Here is a 22,569-nt window from a genome sequence, read left to right on the forward strand (position 1 = left end):
TACATGTATTTTTGTATTATCTTACAGTTTTCTCCCCTCCATCAGAAAAGAAATGTTGATTCAGGAGAGGATTGTAAAATCTTAATGAATCTGAATTAATTAGGAGCTCTATTGATGTTACGTAATGCCCATTTCGGTTTACCCAGTATATGTTTTCTGATTAGTTCCACTCGCTTTCTCTCTCTCTCACAAAAAATTTTAAACATCTCACAGTGTGTCATTCCATAGCAGCAGTTTTAAAGGAAACCATTTCTGATGGAACTAGTTCAGCGCTGAAACAGGGCTGAGTGTAGCTCATCCTCCAAACTGGGTCAGCCAAGAACATTGGACACCATTAGGAGACCTGAAGTATCTGTTTTCCACGAGGGAATAAATATTTTGGGTCAGGTCCTCAGCAAGTATAAGTTAGAATAGGTCACCAATTTATAAGCAGCTCTGGATATATGTTGTTATGTGCACCTCTCGGTAATGCACCCGTCACCGAGCAACAGGATCATCATTAAGGGCCTCGTTAAGAGTGGGTAATGATAGTCCCTTTTGCCTGTGAATTTGGGAAGCGGCAGTGTCATGGACGAGCCCAGTACTTTGGATGCTTTCATCACCCTGCAGCGTCTGTGCTCGTGTGATTCCTGCGGGCTCCAGGGAGGGAGACACTCGCCCTGTGCTGGGCTCTGTATGTGATCCCTCCCAGCCCGAAGGGCCCAAACCAGGGAGGAGAAGTGGGCCACGAATGTGGCCTCGGGGCCAGAGCAAGGAGCTCGGGGCCACAGCAGGAGTCCCATGGGGTGTCCCATCACTTTTGCCCACCTCCCGGTGCTGATGCATCTGCCCTTGGTGGGACCTTCTCCGCGCTCTGTAGCTCTGTGCCTGTCTGCCCAGTGGAGGGAGATCTGGCTGGAGCAGAGCGGGCTCCTTGAAGCCGAACCTCAGGTCCCAACCACGTCTTCCAGCGGGGCGAGCTGTCCCCTACCTCTGCCTCAATGTAATTTCTCATCAGCTTTTTCCAAGCCAGTGCCTAAGGGTATGGCATGGCCGTGCCTAAGGGTGTCTTCAGGCCCAGCGTGACAGCTTTGGGACCATGGCTGTAGAGCTCAATATGGAGTGTGAGGGGAGAGCAGGGCTGAAGGTGCTGTCGCTGGTGAACTTTGCAGCTGCAGTCATTGATGGACGTACCGCAGGCCCACTGCTGGTGTGCAGCGCCCTTCTTCCCTCTTGAAAAGATGATGGAAGACGCTCTTTCTTCCTCCCCAAACAGCACAGCTCCCAGCTTATCTCCTCCTTCAGCTTTTTTCCCTTTCCTATTTCATTCTGGGCTTGCGGGACACATCAGGATACCTGCCAAATATTTGCTGAATCAGGACTGTGATTTGTGTACTGGCTTCTCCGTACTCATTTGCTGACTATAAATTTTTGCGTAGACTCTGGGACGGGCTTTTTTAATTTGCTGCGAATTGCCGTATCCTTTTCAGATGTTTTTGCTGCCATAGCATTATGGCTATGAAATGAAGTTCAAAGAACACTGGTGGGAATAAGATAGACTGAAGCATTACTTTGGCTTGAAAAACGTCTATAGGTTTTGAAAATAAAAAAATAAGGGTGGGGGGAAATCGGATTATTCAGGCGACCACAAATCTTAAATTACTCTGGTGTTTTGGTCATCAGCTGCAACCCCAATGGGGAGATAAATCAATTTGCAGGAGCTGCAGACAGCTATCTGAGCTGAGGCCAGAACAGCTTGACTGGAGAGGCACAGTAAAAGTTAAGCGGCCGCTATCACGGGAGGTTTCCAGAAGGTACTGAGGGATGGGGGAAGGATAGGGAGGAAATGAATCCATAAAACAGTATTCCAAGTTAGCCTGCCGTTTTTATGAATTCAAATGTACGTGCGGTGCCTGACATTTACAAACTTGATGTGCTCCTGCCTGTTCCCCATCTCTAAAAGTAATGCAGGGTGAAGGAGGTTGTAATTGTCCGAACCCACTTTGTTTGTTGCAGTCAGCTGATTCTTATTAGAATGTGATTTAATGTGCGTGGCAGCAGTAAAAAACTATTTTAACGTTCTTTTAATCTCAAATGGAAGCTAAACTTGGTTTTCCAAAATGCTAAAAGCAGCTGAGATCTAGTACAAGATTCTTAAAGGCTGTGATGCTGGGCTCCTGTCAGGGTAAAAAATCTTTAGTAATAGTGTCCCAGATTGTCAAGATTAAGTATTTACAAGGAGAAAATGTGTTTTTTTAAACCATGGAAAGCACATTGTGTAAATTGGTCTGCCTCTTGTTACAGTTTCCTTTACTTTTTACCTTATATGCGGTTCATTTTGGAATATATCTTCAGAGATTCTCAAAAGAGCCTGAATTATTGGTGCCTTGCTCTTATCCTTTTTGCTTTGACTCTACAAGGAACAACCTTAATAGGATAATGATTGTCTAATATTTGTCACAGGCTATCTTTTCTGCAAATCCATTTTCCATGTGTGACAATCACACCCTATTGTAGACCTACGGCCGCAAAAGGGTTGAACAGCGTAATTGATGCATCCATGTAATGGGTGGCATTCTCATGCCAAACCATTTCAGAGTACTATCGGTGCCAAATATATTCCTGGATTTAAATGCTGGTTTTGCCCTCATTGTGCATATAAGCTCTGCTTTCCTTGCCATAACTCGGTGTTTGAAGTGCCTAATGACGGCTGATGATGATGCATTTTAATACATCTAGCGGGCCGATACATGGATAAGATGCTACCTGTCTCCTATACTTTCCCCCATGTCAAATAGTGGACAGACAAAGGCAGAGATGAATTTATGATTTTTGTCTCAGGATTGGTGGCACAAAACCAAATGTTGGTGGGGTTAAGGCAGAAACCCACTGGGAGAAATCGATTCTTGTGGAAATGTCTGCAGAGGTCCTTTCCTAGCACCTACTCCAGGCACTCCCACTCGGTTGACGTCTCTCAGCAGATGTTTGGATTTTGAAGCCTTTAAAGCATAAACCAAGAGAAAAGCTTGGAAACGGGACCAGCTGTATGGCAATTTCTAAATAGTATTTTTGAAACATAAGTACAGGCTGACCTTCCTACCCTCCAGGCATTCAAGGGGGTGAGTGAATGGAGAAAGAGAGAGCAAGAGAGGATGGCATGATCACCAGGCAAATCAACCATTTCCCTGCCGATACCACTGGTTTCTCTAATTTCTTTTACATTTAACACTATGGAAAGGATAAAATGTTTCAGACCTTCTTTGTGAACTACTCTAATACATCATTTATAAGGACTGCTTAGTCAAAACCTTATTGATTGCACCTCAGATCTTGATAGACTAATATTACAGCTGAAAACTGTGGTTTATGAAAATTTTTGACTAGTAAGTAATACTAATAGGGCAGGGGTTTTGTGGGACAAACCTGCAGAAGAGTGGAAAAAATAGGGTTTTCCCTACCTGAACCAAGAATGTGTAGGAAAAAAATATCACTGAGGTCTTTGTCAGTAGAAAAGATTTGACAGCACTTAAGTATGCTGTCTAGGACTTTTACAGGTCCTGTACAGGTGTTGGGATGAGGTTCTCCACCACTACAGAAAAAATCCCCATGTTCAAAGTTCTCCTCTTGCTGCTTGAGCAAGATGATGTGTGACCAAGGAAGCACCTGGAAGGGGGAACCTGCACTGCTTCGAACCCCAAAAAGGGCTTCTCTTGGGAAACCTGTCTTTGCCCTCTCATGGTAGCTTGCTGATTGGCAAGGAAAAATTGCTGGTGGGTCACACAAGTTTGGGGGCAAATATCTGAAAAAAGGTCATACTGGCACAGAGATTTCCAGAAATTCAGGGTCTCTTGAGGGTGGTGGTTATTCCAGAGGGGCAAGGAGGGGGAGCTGAAGGGCTTCAGAGAGCAGCGGCTATGTCTTCACAGCTACAAATTTCACCATGATCCTAGTTACCATCAGTGACAGATTACTCAAGCTAAACTTCCTTTATGTATTACATCATCATTATTATTGTTATTATTATTATCATCATCATCATCATTAATTTTGAGGCAGGAACTGTAGCAGTTACGTGTATGTACAATTAGGATTTTAACAAGAAGGAGGACAAAGCAGAGAAGTTTTTTTGAGCTGCTTTTTTGTAAAGCCATTGAGGTGTCATATCAAAAGCTCTCTTGCATGTGATATGCAAGAACAGGGCTTCGATTCCATGGACCTTTCTAAGAGCGGAAAAAACCCCCAACAGTCCTCAAGGTTGGGTCATAACTTTTGGGCTGCATGTTCATGGCAAGACTAGAGAGCTCTTATAACACCTCATTTGGTGTCTGAAATACCATTTGGAGCGTGAAGCTGCTTTGAAAACATATCGTTACGTCACAGTAATCAAGTACAATCAAATCCAAGCTTCCACCTGTGATTTGCAATTGCATTTGGATGGGGTTTTTGTGTGAGCAACTGTGCCACACCAGTAACGCAGGTTGATTAATTCAGGGGATAACATGATGCCACGTTAGCCTTACAGCACAGTTGCTGCCTGGGTTTGCTCCAAGAGGAACCCCACATAATTAACATGACTCTCACCCTTTCACTTTTAACATGCTTCCTAATTAAGCTCTCCAGGATCTGAACTTCACTTTCTGGCCGCGGTGGCTGCAAAATGATTTATCCCCTGACGACGGTCACTAGCGCCAACCTTGCTGTCAGGGAAGCACGCTGATGCGTTTAACCCTTTGAATTATCTTATCCCTTCCCCTCTCCTATTTCAGTGTAGAGGTCTGGCACAAGAACTTAGGTTTTGAAGCCAGAACGTTGATGTGCAAATGTATCCATAGTACATCTACCTGTTTATGTATAATGGACATAGGTATACGAAACGATAAGGATGCATATAAAAAGAGTTTGACCTGTAATTAGCCTATCTTGCTTTTTTAGAAAATCTTTGTGTCACTCCATTTGCAGATTAATTAAGCCTAATAGATGTAATGAAATGCAAAGAGAGCCGATCGCTTTGTAGAGATTTAGTATTGATTTGTACGCTAAACCGGCTTTAGTGGATTTTAAACAGTTATTGCCAATAGATAAATTTCTGCAGTAACTGTTTTATGTATAAACAGATCGTACTGAGGTGCAAAGTCCACCTCTGTATATCGCAAATAATTTAAAAACCCCACCTCATTTGTATTTCCATGGCACCTCCAGATCTTTGGCCGAAAGGTGCTGTTTACACAATATTATTTTAATTTCACATGACGAATGTGCTACCACGGAGCTAAACATTCATCATTACCTGGGCGCGCGTTCCCCTTCCGTGGGGAGAAGCACCCTCGACTACTGACACGGGCTCTCTGCAGATAACTCCGGCTGGGGAATAGCAGTCGCATACTGGAGAAATCCCATTTCCAAAAAAATGCAAATGGGGGCCAGAGGGGCCCCAGGTACTGCGGCCCCTGAAATTGGGCTGGGCTGCTGCCTTCCAAAGCCGTGATTCCCCGGCTGGTTTGACTTGCAGCCAAGCGCGCGGCGAGGGCATGGAGCCCCGCCTGCCTGCATCCATCGTGGCTGCCGAAACGGGAAGGACGTGGAGCCGGCGATGATGAGGAGGGTTCGCATGAATCCCCCGAGCCAGCAAGCAAGGTTTCCTAATTGTCAGCTGCGCTGCGCCGGGCTTGTTTAAAATAATTAGAGTGCGGCGGCTTAAACAGACCAGAGGGGGGGGGTTGGGGTGGGCTGCTTTTTTTTTTTTCCCTAATCCCTCCGTATGGGTTTTTATCGGCTGCTATCAGCTCCCTGCTCATTTCTGACACCGTCACTCTGCCAGGCGGGGGGAGGGGAAGGGAGGAGGAGGAAGAAAGGTATTATATTTTAAGTACGCGAATGCAGTCAGAAAGAAACAGGATGAACCAACCCCAATGTACGCGATGGATGGAAACAATACACTCGATACATCCGAAATATATTATTTTAAAAAAAAGAAAAGGGAGGGGAGGAAGAGAAAAATCTGCTTCCTCCTCTTCCTCCTCTTTTCCCTCCAAGAGGGCTAGCTGAAATCTTTCTTAATTACCGCTTATTCCAATGACAGAATTGTAATTTATCATTTAGTTGTAATTTGACATATGTTCACACCTTTGCCATTTCCAATTTCCTCCTTCGCTCTAATTGTCTGCCTGGCTCGCCTGTCACGCGCGCCTCCTGGGATTAATTCGAGCTGTCTGTCTGCAGCGGGCTGCCGGCGCGCTCGGGGCTGCCGGGAGCGTGACAGTGTCAGCGCGCGCACCGTTTAGCCAAGGCATTACCCTGCCGTCACGCTCCCACCTCCCTCCTCGGCCCCCGGTGTTTATTGTTTAGCCCTTTTTTTTTTTTTTTTTTTTTTGCATTTGTGACTTTTCGGGGGTTTTATTAGACTCTAATTACGCTTCCCCGGCTGTCAGCTGAAAGGAGAGGGAACCTTGGCGTAATTAGTGGGAGGGGGCCCCGGCGGCGGGGCTGCAGGCACCGGTAGATGTCTCTCGCTCTGCCTCGAAAACGCACACCGGCGTTAAACGCTGCGCCTTCATTTTCCTCCACCGCTGTTTATGCTCCTCTCGCCCGCTGACGTGGCCTCGATAGAGCCGTTGCACCCTCCTTCCCTGCCTTTTGGTTCCTCTCCAACCCCGCTCTCCCTCTTTAACAGGCCGCATCCAGCTTCAGCATCCTCTTAAAACAACCTTTCCATGGCCAGGTCCTACTCCACCCCAGCGCAACTCTTCTCGCCAGGGATGGATTTGGCTCAGGATGTGTTTGCTTGCTGAGGATGGTGATATAGCAGGGAAGGGCACTGTGTGCTCAGCACGTGAATATACACCGTGGCTAAAAATTAACCGGCCAGCAACTGCTTTGGTCACCCAGGAAGCTCATGGGCACCTTTCCCCGTGTCCGGTCCCGCTGTGCTCGTGCTGAACTGGTCTCCTCGCTTGTGTAAATGTGCAACGCGTGAGGCTGCTGGTCCAGAGAGGCTGCTTGTTTTCATTGAGGGAAGCAGTATTTCATAGATTTCATAGATTTCTAGGTTGGAAAAGACCTTAGAGATCATCGAGTCCCACCGTCCCTAATCCCCATTAAACCATATCCCTAAGTAGATCATCCACCCTATTCTTAAACACATCCAGGGATGGGGACTCAACCACCTCCCTGGGCAGCCTATTCCAGTGGCTGACAACCCTTTCAGAGAAGAAATACTTCCTAACATCCAACCTGAATCTCCCCTGACTAAGCTTATACCCATTTCCTCTTGTTCTATCACCCAACACTAATGTAAAGAGCCCTTCCCCCACCTCCCCACCATCTTTTCTCAAGTATTTGTAGGCTGTAATCAGGTCTCCCCTCAACCTCCTCTTCTCCAGGCTAAACAGCCCCAACTCCCTCAGCCGCTCCTCATAAGTTTTATTTTCCAGCCCCATGACCAGTTTAGTCGCCCTTCTTTGGACTCGCTCCAGGAGCTCAATATCTCTCTTAAAGCGAGGGGCCCAAAACTGGGCACAATATTCCAGGTGCGGCCTCACCAGTGCCGAGTACAGGCGCAGGATCACTTCCCTGCTCCTGCTGGTCACACTGTTCTTGATACACACCAGTATCCCATTGGCCTTTTTGGCCACCTGGGCACACTGCTGGCTCATATCAAGCCGGTAGTCAACCAAGACCCCCAGGTCCTTCTCCGCCAGGCAGCTCTCCAGCCACTCTTCCCCGAGCCTATAGCGATGCTTGGGGTTTTTATACCCCAAGTGAAGGACTCTGCACTTGGACTTATTATTTCACCAAGGTGTTGTAAAGTAACACCAAAAATTAGATTCTCAGGCACACTTTCGTGGGCAACAGCTGAATTCACATTGTGACTCATTACCTGACCCCTTTCCTCTGTCCCACTCAGATTTCTTCCAGAGGTTCCCCCATGGGCCTCGGAAGCACGTATGGATGCTATACACCTTGCTGCAGCAGGGCACAAGATGCGGTGGCAGCACCCTGCCTTGCCCAGGGGAGACTGCTCTCCAAGCTCCTCCTACGGGTAAAGATGATGGGAGAAAGCTGTTCCGTGCAGCTGCTGCAGTGATTTTTCGATTTATCTTTCAATCTTTGCCTGAAAGGACAGAAAACATCCATTCTTTTCCCAGTTTTCCTGAGGGACTTTTTCTGCGAGCGTAGGCACGCGGGCCAGGGCCGTTTGCAGATGTTTCACAAGAGCTGCTTCAGTCCCAGCCAGAAAAAAGGAACTTTTTTCCCCTGATAGAGTCCTGGCTCAACCAACCAACTGAGCAGATACTTTGGTCAGTCTGGAGGCAGAAAGCAGGCCTTGCCCTTAGCTTGATTATCAGCATCTTTTATTGGGGGCCCCCCCAAATCCCCATGCCTTCCACTATTTCATCTACATTTCTTTTTTCTTTTGACACCCAAGTAAAAAGATGTAAAGCAAGGAAAAGTGATAAACTACCTATTCCAGCTGTTAAGTGAAGCCCAAAAACGCTGAACAAAAAGGTTAAAAAAAAAAAAGCACCAAATATTTATTCATTTTTCAGTGATTTTAAATGTCCTATCCATGAGTACCTGCAGGCAAAAAGAAGAAACTCACAGAAGCCAGAGTAAATTGGCCAGCGTTACCCTCGGCACTGGGGATGCAGATGCTGGGAAAGGTGAATTTTGGAGTGGGTGCATCTGCATCATGTACTGTGTGCCCGGTCCCTGGGCATAACCTGTATGAATGGTGAGCTCCAACTGTCACCTTTATTTTTACCTGCTCTTCTCAATGGCGTAGCCTTAGGTAAGTACTTCAAGCCCAGCCTTGATGGCTTAGAGAGGCTTAATAAATGCCTTGAGTGTATAAAATGAAGATAATACCCTGAAAACACATCAGATTGACACAATATCACACCCCCCTACCCCAAATTAGCCCAAACTCCTTGCTCTGGGCCATGTTGACCCTTTCCCAGCATCACCTTGGCAATGCACCATGAAAACAGCCCAACTGGAGAGCACAGAGGTCAGCATGTCTTGGCGTTTTCAAATCCCAAAGGAATTAACTTCAGAGCCAAGGGACACTGCGGGGGAAAAAAAAACAACCCAGAACCATCACCCCAGTTCAGCTGGGGACAAAAAAGCAGCGGTCGGCAGTGCTGTGAGAGGTCAGTGAGACGCTGCCTTTCGGAACCCCCTGGCATCCGCTGGCAACGCTGGCTCGGGGCCATTTGCCGTCCCGCAGTGGTTGCCATGCGAGCGGGCAGAAACGCTCCTCGGAGCCCGAGTACACAGAGCAGCTAACGCAGCGCTGCCGGAAAATATTTAATGTCTTGTAAGAGGCAAGACTGAATGGATTTACATTTATTTAGAGCTTTTTTTCCTTTCAATGTTTGCTTCCTACACCACTGACCTTTTAAAATTATTTTGGTACTTACTGACTCTGTTTTCTGTGTGTTGCTGTTGAGTGGGATTTTCATCTTCCAGCTTCCTTTTGCCGCCTAGGATGGCCAACCTTCTCAGGCAGTTTTGTTTGAACACCAGGATTTTTCTGAAGTGTCTACAAACTTTTAGGAGTTGGCATTTCTGGCTGCCTTAGCTGCCAAATTATGAGCAGCTTGCGAAAATGCAAAATGCTTCAAGCTGAATCCTAAAGAAGAAGGTCCTCCAAATACTTAGTCACATGCTCCAGCCTTGGTCTAAAGACTGGAGCATGAGGTGCTTATGATTTAGTATTAGATCTTCACTATATTTATGGCCTATTTGATATATTGGAGCTATTTCACTGGAAATGGTGTTGGAAATCAATGTGCTCATTAGAAGTCGATGCTAAGTGCTTTTGAAAATTCACTTTCTTTTTCATTTCTCCTAGCTATCAATTTTGTTTTTGTTTTAAACCTGTCTTCCTGAGGCCTTATTCATTAGTAGATAAGCAGTAATAAGTAGGTTATGAGAATACAGTAGGCTCATCTTCCACGCCAGCATACCCAGTACACTTCCTACATAGAAATAAATCTGATTTTTCAAGGATGTGGAACTCCTTCAGCCCACAAAGAGTCTCTGAAAAGACACTTTTGCTGGATCTGTGATGAGAAAGCCTAACTCCAAATGGGAAGGAAGGAGTCGGTGCGGACCCCAGCTGGAAAACAGCCTTACGTGTAGCTATCCTCTACAGTACCAGCTGCAGTGCTCCGTACTCTCCATGGGGAGGGTAAAGAGGATAAAACAGATGGGCTGAAACTTGAAATTCAAGGGGAGCGGAAGTTGGTGCTGGCTTTCCTAGAGGGTTTTTTTTCTTCTTTTAATTATTACCCTACTCTTTGGGCATTTATTGTCTCAGCAGTGCTATTCATTCACTTGTGTCACAGGAACACGCAGATGCTTCGGTATCGTCTCATCCTAAACAGCCTGTACCATATATTTAGGAGGAAAAAACTCACAAGTAACCCAACCCCACCAGCCCTTGCAAGTCATTCACAGCTCTCATATGGCTGAATGGTCAGTGTGGTTACACCCGTTACACGTCATAAATGTGCCCAGAGCTGGCAGGAGCAGGCTCTGCCTGAGCACTGCACCCCGAGCGCATGGGACAGGCACTGGGTCCCCCAGTCTCTTTGGAGTTCAGGTGTCAGTTGAAGGACTTGCCCAGGGCTGTGCAAGAAGATAGCAGTGGAGTGCTACTGAAACAGTCTTGGGTGGCTTTTCTTTGGTGCTCCCTCAATCCCCTCTTCAGATTTCAACAAAAACCTCCGTTAATCCTGTTGCTGCTAATGAAACAAAAGAAAGGGGAGGAGACCCCAATAGCACTTGACCGAGAGGCCTTACAAGCCCTTTGCTGTACCCTTTCTGAGCTTGTAGTAGTTTGGTATTGCTCTAGCTCCTACTTGAATGTGGTATAGTGCTCTTATAGACGCATGCTCAAGAATAGATGAAAAAAATGCCTTAGTGTATCCTCAGTGTGCAAGTTAAACTTGTTGTATCCCTCTAAATCAAACCTACTTTTGTTTCAAAACCAAAAGAAAACCCCAGCCCAATCAAACATAGTAGCTGTCTGTAAGAATATGAAATACTTCTTATAAATAATGGTGGAAAAAAGCCTTTTTTATTCATCTCTGGAAAAGGAGAGCTGAAATAATTTTGCTTTGAAAAAAGCACTCTTCTCTGTCCCTTAACCTTCACATAGAGAACAAGCATCAATGTCTTGATCCCTAAACATAATGTTCTGGGAAACTATATGGCAAAATCAAGGCGGTGTCTTCATGGAAGTTGTTTTTGTGCACTAAAATATAGTAGTTGCCACTGGTGCCCGCTATAAAATTTTTATATGTAGAAAGTGGCAGGCTATCACACTTTTAATATATGCATATATAAAAGTGACAGGCAGATGAATAGGATGCCTGAAGCTGTAGGATATGAGTGTTATAGGCCACAATCCTTTTTTTTTTTTTTTTTTTTTTTTTTTTTTATCTCAATGGGAAAAGTTTTCTGTCATTATCTCAAAACCACAATACAAACGTCTTCTTTTTTTGAGGCCTGAACACACACAGAGACCTTCCTGCTTTCATTCAGACATTTAGCGCTGCTGCTCTCTGCTTGTTGGCATTTTGGGGTGAATAATGCCAAGTTGCGGGGCTGGGGCTGGCTGTCGGGACCACACGTACCTGCTGTAGGGCTCAAGCACCCTGGGCATGGCCAGGGCAAGTGCAGGCAGAGGGGTGGCCACCAGCACCTGCCAGGTAAAGCCTCACAGTATTTGAGAGTCAGCTGAAACGCTGTTTCTAACCTTGTGGTTTCTGTTCCTTAGGCATCTTTAAAAACTTAGAGAATTAATGCAGAAATAGAGGAGATAAAGAAGGAAATATATCAAGGAGTGTGGAAGCACCACCAGCTGCCCATCTAGCCCAGAGCATCGTCTCTGGCGGGAGCAGCACTGGAGGCTTTGGGAGAATAGGATCCCTGACATAGGGAAACCTGTCTTCAAAGACAGACATATTCCCAGTCACCTTAAATGCAGCATTTGCCTGTGGCTGGTGGGATTGTTGACATTCCTGCAGTGGTCCTGATATCCCGAAGGTCCTTGTTCCTGTTCACCCCAGACCATGCAAGTGGCTGTTGCAATACATTACACTGATGTGGTGGTGACGGCACGTCGGACTGTGATGCACCATCACGGTTTCACGCCATGGTAAGAAAGTGACATTTGTAGGATGTAAAGTTACCCAGTTTTGTCAGACATGTCTTGTATTTTGGGCTTGGAAATTATATTTGTGTGGAAGTTGAGTACGCCGGGCACCAAGGCCAGATGGAGAGCAGTTTGGATTGAGGGAGACATTGAAATCCCAGAGGTCCCACATCACAGGTGCAGACATCTTACTGATGTTTTTGGGATGTGCTGGAGTTGCTGTTGTCTGCTGTACATACATTTCCCCATCTGGGATACCCTAGACAGAAGTATGAGAGTCTACATGTGTGTCCATGTCTGTGAGCACATAGACACAGAAATAAATACGCTTCTGTGTGTGTGCTCAAATCAAAATGGTTTCTGGCCACCCGCTGCAGCTCTGCCTGTCACCTTAGACAGCAGCTCACGACTTGGCTTTGATGTGTCTCGTGCCCGACAGGACCGTGCACTCGAGCCCAGCAAGGGACAACGTCTGCTGGGTGGGAAACGTCTGCCGGGCTTGGGGGCAAGCAGGGAAAGAAACTTGGGAGGATCTGCAAGGAGCATTCAATTCCTCTGACACCTGTCACTGCAAGCGCTGGATTTACGCCTTGCGATTTGAGGAAAAAAAGTTGGGGAGCAATAAAGTAATAAGCTGAGCAGAAAAAGAATTGTTATCAGAAAATTATTTGTAATGTAGCCTTTAAAATAAATATCTCAGCTATTCCTCTGCTTTACAGTTCTAACTCTAAAAAGGCAGTGTATAAATCTAATGGAGTAGCTATTCATAAAAGTTCAGCTTGAGTAATAAAAGTAACAATTTTCTGTAATGATATTTTATAGATTTGAATAAGACATATAAAATATTTTTGCTTTTACAGCATATGTAAAGGGAGTAAGTATGCTATGCCTATAAAACAGGGATTACTTTTAAATTCTTAAAATATTTCTAGAACAAAGTAAATAATACTCATAATTTTCTTCTGAAAGACTGATTGAAAGCCACGTAGCAAAGTTCTCAAATATTTTATATGAAAACAATTCTCCTGCAGCTTCAGAAAAGGCATAACACACTTCTCTCTCTCATCTTTTAATAAAGGAAATTCACAGGCTCTCCTTCCCCTTCCTATTGCCTGTCCCTCCCTCCGAGCCCTTCAGCCCGCTGCTTTGCCAGTGTGAGCGTGTTACACGTGAGGAAACGTTGGACTTTTATCCCTCATGATGTAATTTTCACAAATGCCAACTGAACATTGCAAAGAAGAGATTTTTTCAAGTGCGGAGGAGGAGGGAAAACACAAATCCACAAGGTAGGAGGCCTGAACTTCTGATTTATTTCGTACCGAGTTTGGGGGAAAAAACACCGAGTTTTAACGGGATACTGTGGGTTGTGCATGAAGGTAAGCGAGACCAGAGCCTGGCTGTCATGCCTGACCCTCCGGCAGAGCAGCGCCATGCTCGGTGCCACCCTCTGAGTCAGAGGGCCAGCGGTGGGTCGTGTCACCGCTGTGCCCACCAGGCTCTGGTACAGGCACCTGGGGACCATGCTCATCAACCCCTGTGGCAGTGTCCCCTGACCGTGCTGTTACGTTGAATGATGGGGTCGTGGAGCACCATCACGCTCCGTGTCCAGTTGAGCCACGTGTCCAACAGTGGCACGGGGATGCTGGGAAGAAGGGGTTTGCACAGCTAGGATGTCCATGCGAGGGGAACGGGTGGGCAGCTGGGCACACCAGTGCTTTACAGCTCCAGGGGAGCCAGGCCCCTGCACAGAGCTGAGAGTGTAACCTGTAATCCTGTGGAAATGCAAAGCCTAGTTAATGTAAATAGCTCTAGTTTGTAAAGCCTTAGGAAAGGAACCAGAAAATGGGTGGCATGCATCTGGTTATTTCTAAACCTATTTCTATAGGGTTTCTCTAAGGCATTGATGAGCATTAAGTTTTCCCCTTAACAATAAAATGTGTTTCAAAATTGCTTTGTCCAAACGTGGTTTGAGCTACCTTCAGCAAAAAGCAGAGGAGTGCAATTTGATTAAGTAGTTAAAATGAGCTGCAAAATAGACGATAGGAAGGACGGCCATGTGTGGGGCTGCAGCCTCCTGGCCCGGGTTTAGGCTGACGCCCGGACGCTGCCCAGCACGCCAGTATAGTGCCGCCCACACCCCCTGCCGTTCCAGCCTTTTGGCGGCGAACCGTGTCCGATTTGTTTTCAATCACAGCCCAGCAGGGTAAATTAGGAGGCGAGCAAGCCCATGCAGCCATCAGGCTTGGCCTCGCCGCCCACCAGCATCCACCCCGCCGGCATCTCTGCCGGCGTTTCTTTGCCCGTTCCCTGCCTGCAGCTTGCTGAGCCGTGCATGGCTCAGCGTTTGTACCCAGGTGCGTGCACGTGCAGGCGTGCTGTAACATATGTAACGTGTGATTGTATATTGTCTGCTACCCTGCTCTGACATCCATGTGTGCACACTGGTGCGTGTGCAAGTGGGAACAAACATATCTGTGGGTTTATGCGCACCTGCTCGCATACATATTTACTTTCTGCAGTTACTTGTAGGGCATGTTAAAAAAGGAGTCTTAAGCAAAAATAAAAGATATATATTTTCTTTCATGTGCTTACATATATATGTATATGTACGCCCACTAGAGATGGTGTGCAGCTAGCTCGGTTTGCACATCCACTTGATAGTAAATCTTTGGGCATGCAGCATATGGTACAGCCATAAATACATGTATCTATAGGAAAATGAAACTCAATATGAGTCAACATGGAGAGCTGACACATATTACTATTGACTTATCTATGTATTTACGTCTACAGCTCGGCTCCTGTACCTAGCTCAGAAGGTATCACCACCACTTCGCCTTCATGTAAGCACAAAATACAGAGTCCTCCATGATGAATATCTCTGTACATATGGCCAGATCATTATACAATCAAAGTTCTCTTTTTATAAGGCTTTTCAAATAGGAAAACTTATAAAAGCATTATATGCGACACATTCAAGGGCTGCTGGCAGTGGATCAGCAAAAAGCTGGCAACAGAGTAATAATTATAAGTAAATCATCTTTTGGGTCAAGCACCAGGTAACATTTTGGGGGTAAATCTTAAATAAAAAATGTTGGGAAAGTTGTTGTGCTGTAACAGAGGCTAGAGTTCAGAGTCAGTGCTACCGAGGACTTCACGGTTTAAATATTGGCTAGGTCTGATTTTTTATTTTATTTTTTATTTGACAGTTGGCATATTTCTAAAAAGTCAGTGCACATTTCTGAAATTTCATTGCACATCCATGCATCATTACCTGTTTTCTCAGAGCTCGAGGGAGACGATATTGTTGGGGGTTTTCTCTCATGTAGGGAGGCGAGGCAACGAGGCGTAACAGGAGTGAAGGATGGCCTTTGGGAGAGCAGCATAGCTTTTCTGAAGCACAAGCCTTTGGTCCAGCTGAAAGTCCAAAACAAAGGAGAATCTCTGTCTCTCTCCCTCTTTTTAGCTGTACCTTGGTAATGAAAAGGAAACAGCAAGAGAAGGAAAAAAAAAAAAAGCAGAGGAAAAAAAAAGCAGAAGCTTACTATTTTTAAAACCTGGTCCAAAGTTGAAGAGGCTGGTGAGCAGAAGCAAATACTCTTCAGAAATGCCTGACTGCAGTGCCAGGGTGAAATATTTCAGGAAAACAGGATAGAGGAATATTTTCCCAGTAAATATTGGAGTTGAACGAGACTGGCTCATCTCAAATGAAATGACGGACGAACGCTGCAGGACATGCTGAAGAAAATAAAATACTTACCCTTTATCCCAAACCCATTCAGCTAGGGGCCATTTTAGGAGCTGAACAAAGTTCTCTGAGTTTTTTCCTTTGCCCATGTTCTTTTTTCTTTTCAATAGAAAACCAAAAACATACTAGCGTCTCTGTTGTTGGCTCTTTCTTGGACTGAGAACTCCCGCTCTGGAAAAGAGCAGCTTTTCTCTTGGGGGCTGAGCTTCGTTATTTTGTCAAGGAGCAGAGATGTTACCGAGCTCAGGGGTTACTCTGGATCCCTCATCAGTGGTGGGACTTAAAGGTGGGGAAGACAGGGGAATCTTGTCCATTTCAGTAAGCTGGGACTTGCAGGTAACTTCCTCAAACCCCTTTTCCAAGGCAGCTATTCCTTCAAACTGGTTCTAACTGATTTGGTATTTTGGCAATACTCTTTCTCTTTAGGCACGACTGAGTTAGGTGTAGGAGGTCTGAGTGCAGGTTCAGTCTCTAAACTGAGATTTTTTTTGGGGGGGGAGGACTGGGAGGGTCATGTTATCCAGCTTTTCTCTAAGGTAGTTTCTCGTTCTGTGGTCTGGCCCCGCATCCCCTACTCCTGACAGGGAACAAAGGCACTGTGGTAGAAGAGAAAAGCCAACCTCTAGTATTTCGCAACTGGGAAATACTTTTGCCACATTCTTCTGAGTTCTCCAGATTTCAGAAAGGCTTAGGATAGCTTTTTTTTTGTTTTTCTTTTTTACATCTGGGCTGAACAGGCACCATTAACCCTTTCAGACCTCCCCTTGCTGCCAACGAAGGGGATAATGAACGACTCCTTCCCACCTGCCAAACCCCTCCCTGCTCCGGGGTCCAGGCATTCCCACTTGCACGTTGCGGGCAGAAAGCTGAGCCAGATGTCAGGTGGCACGTGGGCTGGTGCCCACCTTCCTGCCGCTCTCCTGAGGATGCAGCAGACAGGCGGCAGATGCACGGCAGCTTGGGAGGCCAACTGCTGATGCTCGCCAAACGAAGGCTCCGCGTGCCCCTGCCTACAAGAAGGTTAACGCAGACCTGCGAGGTGCCCCATCACGTCTGGCCCTCCTGTATGCACATCCGTCTTCCCACCCTCCCGTTTCCCTGCCCGTGCCGGGAGCAGCCGCCCTGCAGTCCCCGCTCCCCTGGGCCACGGAGGTGCCGCAGGAGTTATGTTACACACGCGCCGAAAGCCATTAATTAAATTAGAGTCTCCAACAGGGGCTGCAGAAGCAGCTGTGTCATCAATCACCGCGCCGCGGGCTGACACGCAGGAGGAAATTTTTTTTCTTTTTAAAGCTGGCCGAGGGCCGTAACTGGGGGGTCCCGTGTGGGAGGGTGGCACCACGGGGGCTGAGGCACCGGCTGACCCAGAGACCCGGCGTCGTGGCGAGGAACGGGTCTGTAGCTGAGGCGCCCCACTGTTGCTGCCATGCAAATGAATTGGCATCACCCAACATCATCCCACGGCTGCTCGTGTCCCTTTGCATCAATGTGCTCGCCAGCGTGCTCGGCCACGTGGCACGGAACGAAGGAGATCGGCGGATCCCATCCGTGCACAGGAAAAGCGAATTTCTGTTATTTACAGGCTCTGGGCCACTTGATAAGGAACTTTCCACCTACCACCAAAGACCTGTGGCTTTTAGACAGTTAATCAAGTCAGAAAGGCTGAGGGTAGTCACTACACCCTTTGCAAACAGCAATCCAGACACGAGAGCAAATAATTTGTGTCAGCATGACAAGAGAAAATGGAATGTAAACTTGCTAAACAGCCAGCAGATACCAGCTTTTAGATACATGTTTTTCTGTCTCAGTCCAAAGAAAAGAACCCAGGCAGGTTTAAATTTGGGATCCATTTATAACGTCAAGTGCTCTCCTCCCCTTGTCCCATATCAGTGGGGAGATACAGGCTTGTGGTATCTTAACATTCCTTGGGCCGGCTTCTCCACGTCCACCTCGTGGTGTGCTACCTACAGAGGAAAGACAAAGCCTCGGCAATTTTATTCAGGCCTGTTTCACAGCGCCGGTCATCTCAGCAGCGTGTGGAAACAATAGCATGTGCCAATCTCTCGGCACAAATACTGACCCACAAATAACGAATGCTCCTAGCAACCGCCGAGAGAACCAGCGGAACTTTTAACATGTTTTTGTGGAAAAAAAAAAAAAAAAATCATAAAAACAATTAGTTTTGCACTGGTGAAAAGTGGCCTGCGTGCAGACGATCCACAAAGAGAAAATTGTCAGATAAATTATTTGTATTGAGTAATTTGATCGGCTCTCCTTGGAAGCCTAATGAATAGGTTATTTTCTGCAACAGCTGCTGTTCAAACTCTCAGGCGTGAGTCCATGTGGTCTCACTGTTCAAAGGGAATTACTGTTCTGGCTTTTTTAAAGTAACTTTTTAAAAAATATTAAACTAGGCACACTCTATTTGTCGACAGGGAAGAAAGATGGAGCAGAGAAGATTTAAGCAGGTGGTAAAATTATCACGAAGCCCTAAAAATGAGCAGTAAAAAGGGTAATTGTGTGAAGACACAGACAACTCGGCTGTCACTGGGACTGTGAGAGACCAAACCGACATGGCTGGCCGTGATGTAATTCAGACATGTCTTCTGCATTTCAGTACACTGTTATGGAGAGGAAATGCCTCCCAGATGATCTATGAGGCTATACGGCCCCAGGGGCTCTGCTCTGAGTAGGCTATAACCGTGCAAGCACCTTGGTCTGGAGCTGCTCCTCTCTGGTTGTCTACTTTATTTATACAAGGCCAAATAGCAGTCGCATGCGTGTGTCAGTGGAGGGGTCTAGGAAAAGTAAAAAAAAACCTTGTAATGGCTTTTGGGGGTGGTGGAAAGGGTTAAACTGCCACTATTTGCCACTCATGATATTTTGTCCGTCATCTGCATTTGCCAAGAGGGAGCCAGATTTCCTTCTGCATTTACGTTAGCGCCTACCTGCCTGCGGTAGGCAAAGGCTGACTTGAACCTCTTTTGTGGGTGATATTTGCCTGGCTTTTACTCTGACTAGATCTAAATAGGGTAAAGCGTGATCTGCCAACCATAAAAAACCTGAATTCTTCCACCAGCGGTGTGATAAAAAGGCACAGCCTGCCTCACTCCCTCGCTCTGCCTGCGTGCTGCCTGCGTCTGCCCTGGACACGCTCCCTTCCTTCCGAGTGCTTTGCTCAGGTCATCTTACAGTTGAGCACTCAAATTCCTTTTTGCACCTAGAAAGTTAGATTTCAGGGGGGGTTATTTCATTGTTCTTTGTATAATCTCTTCAGAAACATAGTGCTTTACTTCTCTTGCTCTTTTTCTTCCTTTTCTCATCAAGGCAATCAAGAGGACACTGAGCAGTGTAAAGTGTGAAGTACATACTGAGGTGAAGTGAAAGGTATCTCAGATAGCAATTGGCTATCAGCTGTCTTTGCCTTGTGTTTCTGCAGCTGTAGATTTAAGTAGTCCACTGCTATAGGAGACACTGAGGGTGGACCACATGCAGACATGCATGTGTAAGAAAAAGAAAACCACCCCCCAAAAAACAGAAGAAGCAACCAAATACACATTTTATAATGAAGAATTTGGTGGCTAGCTCTTTCAGTGGTGCTTACCACTGTGAGGACCAGCTCGTTTAGGATGCTTCTGCGCTGAGCCCAAGGTGGATACCACCTCTTTGTGAGGCCATCACAAATACATCACCACCGCTGGTGGCTAAAGGAGCCAAGGGGGTTAGGAATGCGGTGAGGGAGCCTAGAGGAACGATACGGCCCTCCCTCTTGTCCCAGGACTGTAATCCTAGACTGCAGCATCGTCTTTCTTTTGGGACGGAGGCCAGGTCCCTCACGCCTTGCAAATCGAGGTGAACACGCTGACTCTATGCCCGCCACCGCTGAGGATTGGCTCTGGACTCTCGTGGTCTGGTCTGCCTGGATATTGCTCTTCTGTGGGACATGTTGCATCCATCTCTCTTCTCGTTTGGCTTAGTGAGGCTGAGAAATGCCCCCAGCCACGATGGGGGCTGACAGAGGGGACCATTTGCACCCATTTCACTTTCTTGGCTTCTCGTGACGTTTGGGCTGAGCTCTAGAGAAAGACCGGCTAACTGATTGCAAAGTGAGATCCCACACTCCGGTCATTTTGGGGGCAGAATCTACTTAGTTTTTCATGAAGGTCATTTGGCTTATTGCAAGAGTGCATTGAGTAGTTCACATTTAATCTGAATTAGTAAAATGTGCCTATTGATTACATATACATTTCTACTAAAAATTTTCTTAATTATGAAAAAATAAAGCTTTTTGGCTTTTAAAAAAACATGAGTTTTAAGTTTGTTCTTGTGATGAATTTTGAGTGTCTTAATCTCAACAAAAATATAGTCTTTGATGTTGTTTGCGAAAATTGTCTTCCTGCCAGTTTCAGCGACTGCGTTTTGGTCTGAGCGCAGCCTGCCATCCGCTCCCCGGCCAGCGAGGAGCACAAGTCATGCCATGCCTGCTCATTCCTCTCTTCTCTCTCACCAAATCACTTTTGACCAAATAATCTTTTGGAAAACCAACCTCCCAGTCCATCTTTTTCATGCTCCTCCTTTTTAGTTACTGCACAAAGATACCGAGGAAGGGCTTCGTGACTAGTGAACCACCTGAGTCACCCCACCACTGGTACCACATAGGCTCACCGTGAGCCACAACCCAGACAATACTGCAGCGCTGGCTTCGGTTTTTAACAAGAGGCCAGCACAAGCTCAGAAGCCACCCTTAAAGCTGCTCCGCGCTCAGATGGCTCCACTGAGACACGCTGCCAGCCCAGAGATGGTTAAATCTTCAGGCTAAAGAAGTGGATGACAAAAATTTGGAGCAGGGCAGCATTGTGGCACTTGGGGGCAGAGAGGCGGATTTTGCCATAGGTAGAGTTGTCTTTGTCACCAGCACCACCGATGTGTCCAGCTGCGAAAGGTGAGCTTGTGGGGGTTAAGTTTAAAGACAGGCAGGTGTAGCAAACGCCTCGACTTTGAACCAGACAGGGATTCATGAGATGCTCGCATAGACAGTGGGTTACAGATATTTAGACTTGTATTCATAAATAGGCTTCAATGTGGATTTTGGAGTTACCATCCCCGTTTGGTATCTGCTAATACCTGTCCTCCTACTGAGTGCAAGTGCAAGGCATCGAGTTTGACACTTACCTGACCGAGTCACCAGTTATGGGTTGAAACCATAAGCAGATCCAGGGGTCGTCTCCCCAAAAATGAGGACCTGGATATTAAAGCAGCATTTGTGTGTTATAATTATCATCAATGTTGGTACCTCTGTGCAACACTTATAATAACAAAAGCAGGTTGAAACAGCAGTTGGCACCTGGTGTTCTCTGCCACATCAGTCACATTTTGGTTTTTCTGTGCATTTGGGTTGATATATATATTTTCCAGATAACTGGCATACTATTTTTCAGCGATGAAGCAATTTTTCAAATACCTTTGCTAGCCTGATATGTGTATGGTTCCCTTTTCTATCTGGGCTGATTAAGATTCATATTTCTTTCCTCCAAAAGTGCTCTCTAAGGTTCCTATTTACACGATACAAGATCAATGGTATAATAATTAAGGCAGTAGTGTGATGCTATTTCAGGTCTGTTGCCTGTTTATTTGAAACAGCTGTCTACGAATGTGGGCTGCATGATACAGAGGTTGCCATGGTTAAAACCTGTGTTTGCGAAGTGCTTGGTGAATAGTTGCACAACTTTCCATGTAAATGCTATATAGCACATTGGAGTTTCTCTTGGGCAGTTTCATTTAGGCACAAGCCTTCCCCCCAATTTCTGTAACTGCACTGATCTTGTTTGCTTGCACGTACCTGTACGGAATGAGGCGAGAGGGAAACGTGACACCAAGAAAGGACTGAATTTGTGTTTAGCCTGGAGAGGTGAGGCCCAAGAGGAGGTGTGAAGCTGGTCTTCACAGAGATGAAAGGCCACTTCGAGGGAGCTGGCAATAATCTCCTCCATCTCTGGTGACTAGGAGAGGAGCAGTGGTCTTCTATCGCCGCGAGGAAGAATCGAGTTAGGTGTCAAGGAGAGACTTTGTAATGGTAATGATGGTGAGGCAGCAGCCTGTGCAGGCTGTCAAATCTCCAGTGCCGAGGATCCCGAAGAGCAGATTAGATCTAGCTTTGGCAGGAATGATATACTGTAACTAATCCAGCCTTAAATCAAGGAAATGGGCTGGATGACCTCTTGAAGCACTTCGTAGCCCATAAGTCTATTTATGCCATTAATATTTGGAGGCAGAGTCTGATTAAACTGTGGCATACACCAAGCACTGGAGCAGCTGCTGTTTCTTCCATCCATTACCTGGTGAGAGAGGACTTAGCAGAACTCTGTGGGAAGCAGGTTGCTCCAAAGGAGGATGGTACCAATGTCCTTGCACTATGCAGGTTTCAGCTCGGATCTTCAATGATGGACATAAAGCCAGTGGAGGCTGCCAGGTTTTCCCAAAGCAGTAGCCAGTGCCCACTGGAAAATCCCTCTCCCGTCACCTGTAGCAGGTACCTGGCCGGCACTCGTGGGACACAAGTGCCCTACATCCCGCTTTGTGTTCCCCCATCCTGTGCACCTCATCAAGGGGCAGGGAGATGCTGGCCCTAGCACGACCATTCTTTGTTTCCTGTGCTCCAACTGAAGAATTTATTTAAAAA

This window comes from Tauraco erythrolophus, chromosome 5, assembly GCF_009769465.1.
Source record: "Tauraco erythrolophus isolate bTauEry1 chromosome 5, bTauEry1.pri, whole genome shotgun sequence".
Taxonomy (NCBI): domain Eukaryota; kingdom Metazoa; phylum Chordata; class Aves; order Musophagiformes; family Musophagidae; genus Tauraco; species Tauraco erythrolophus.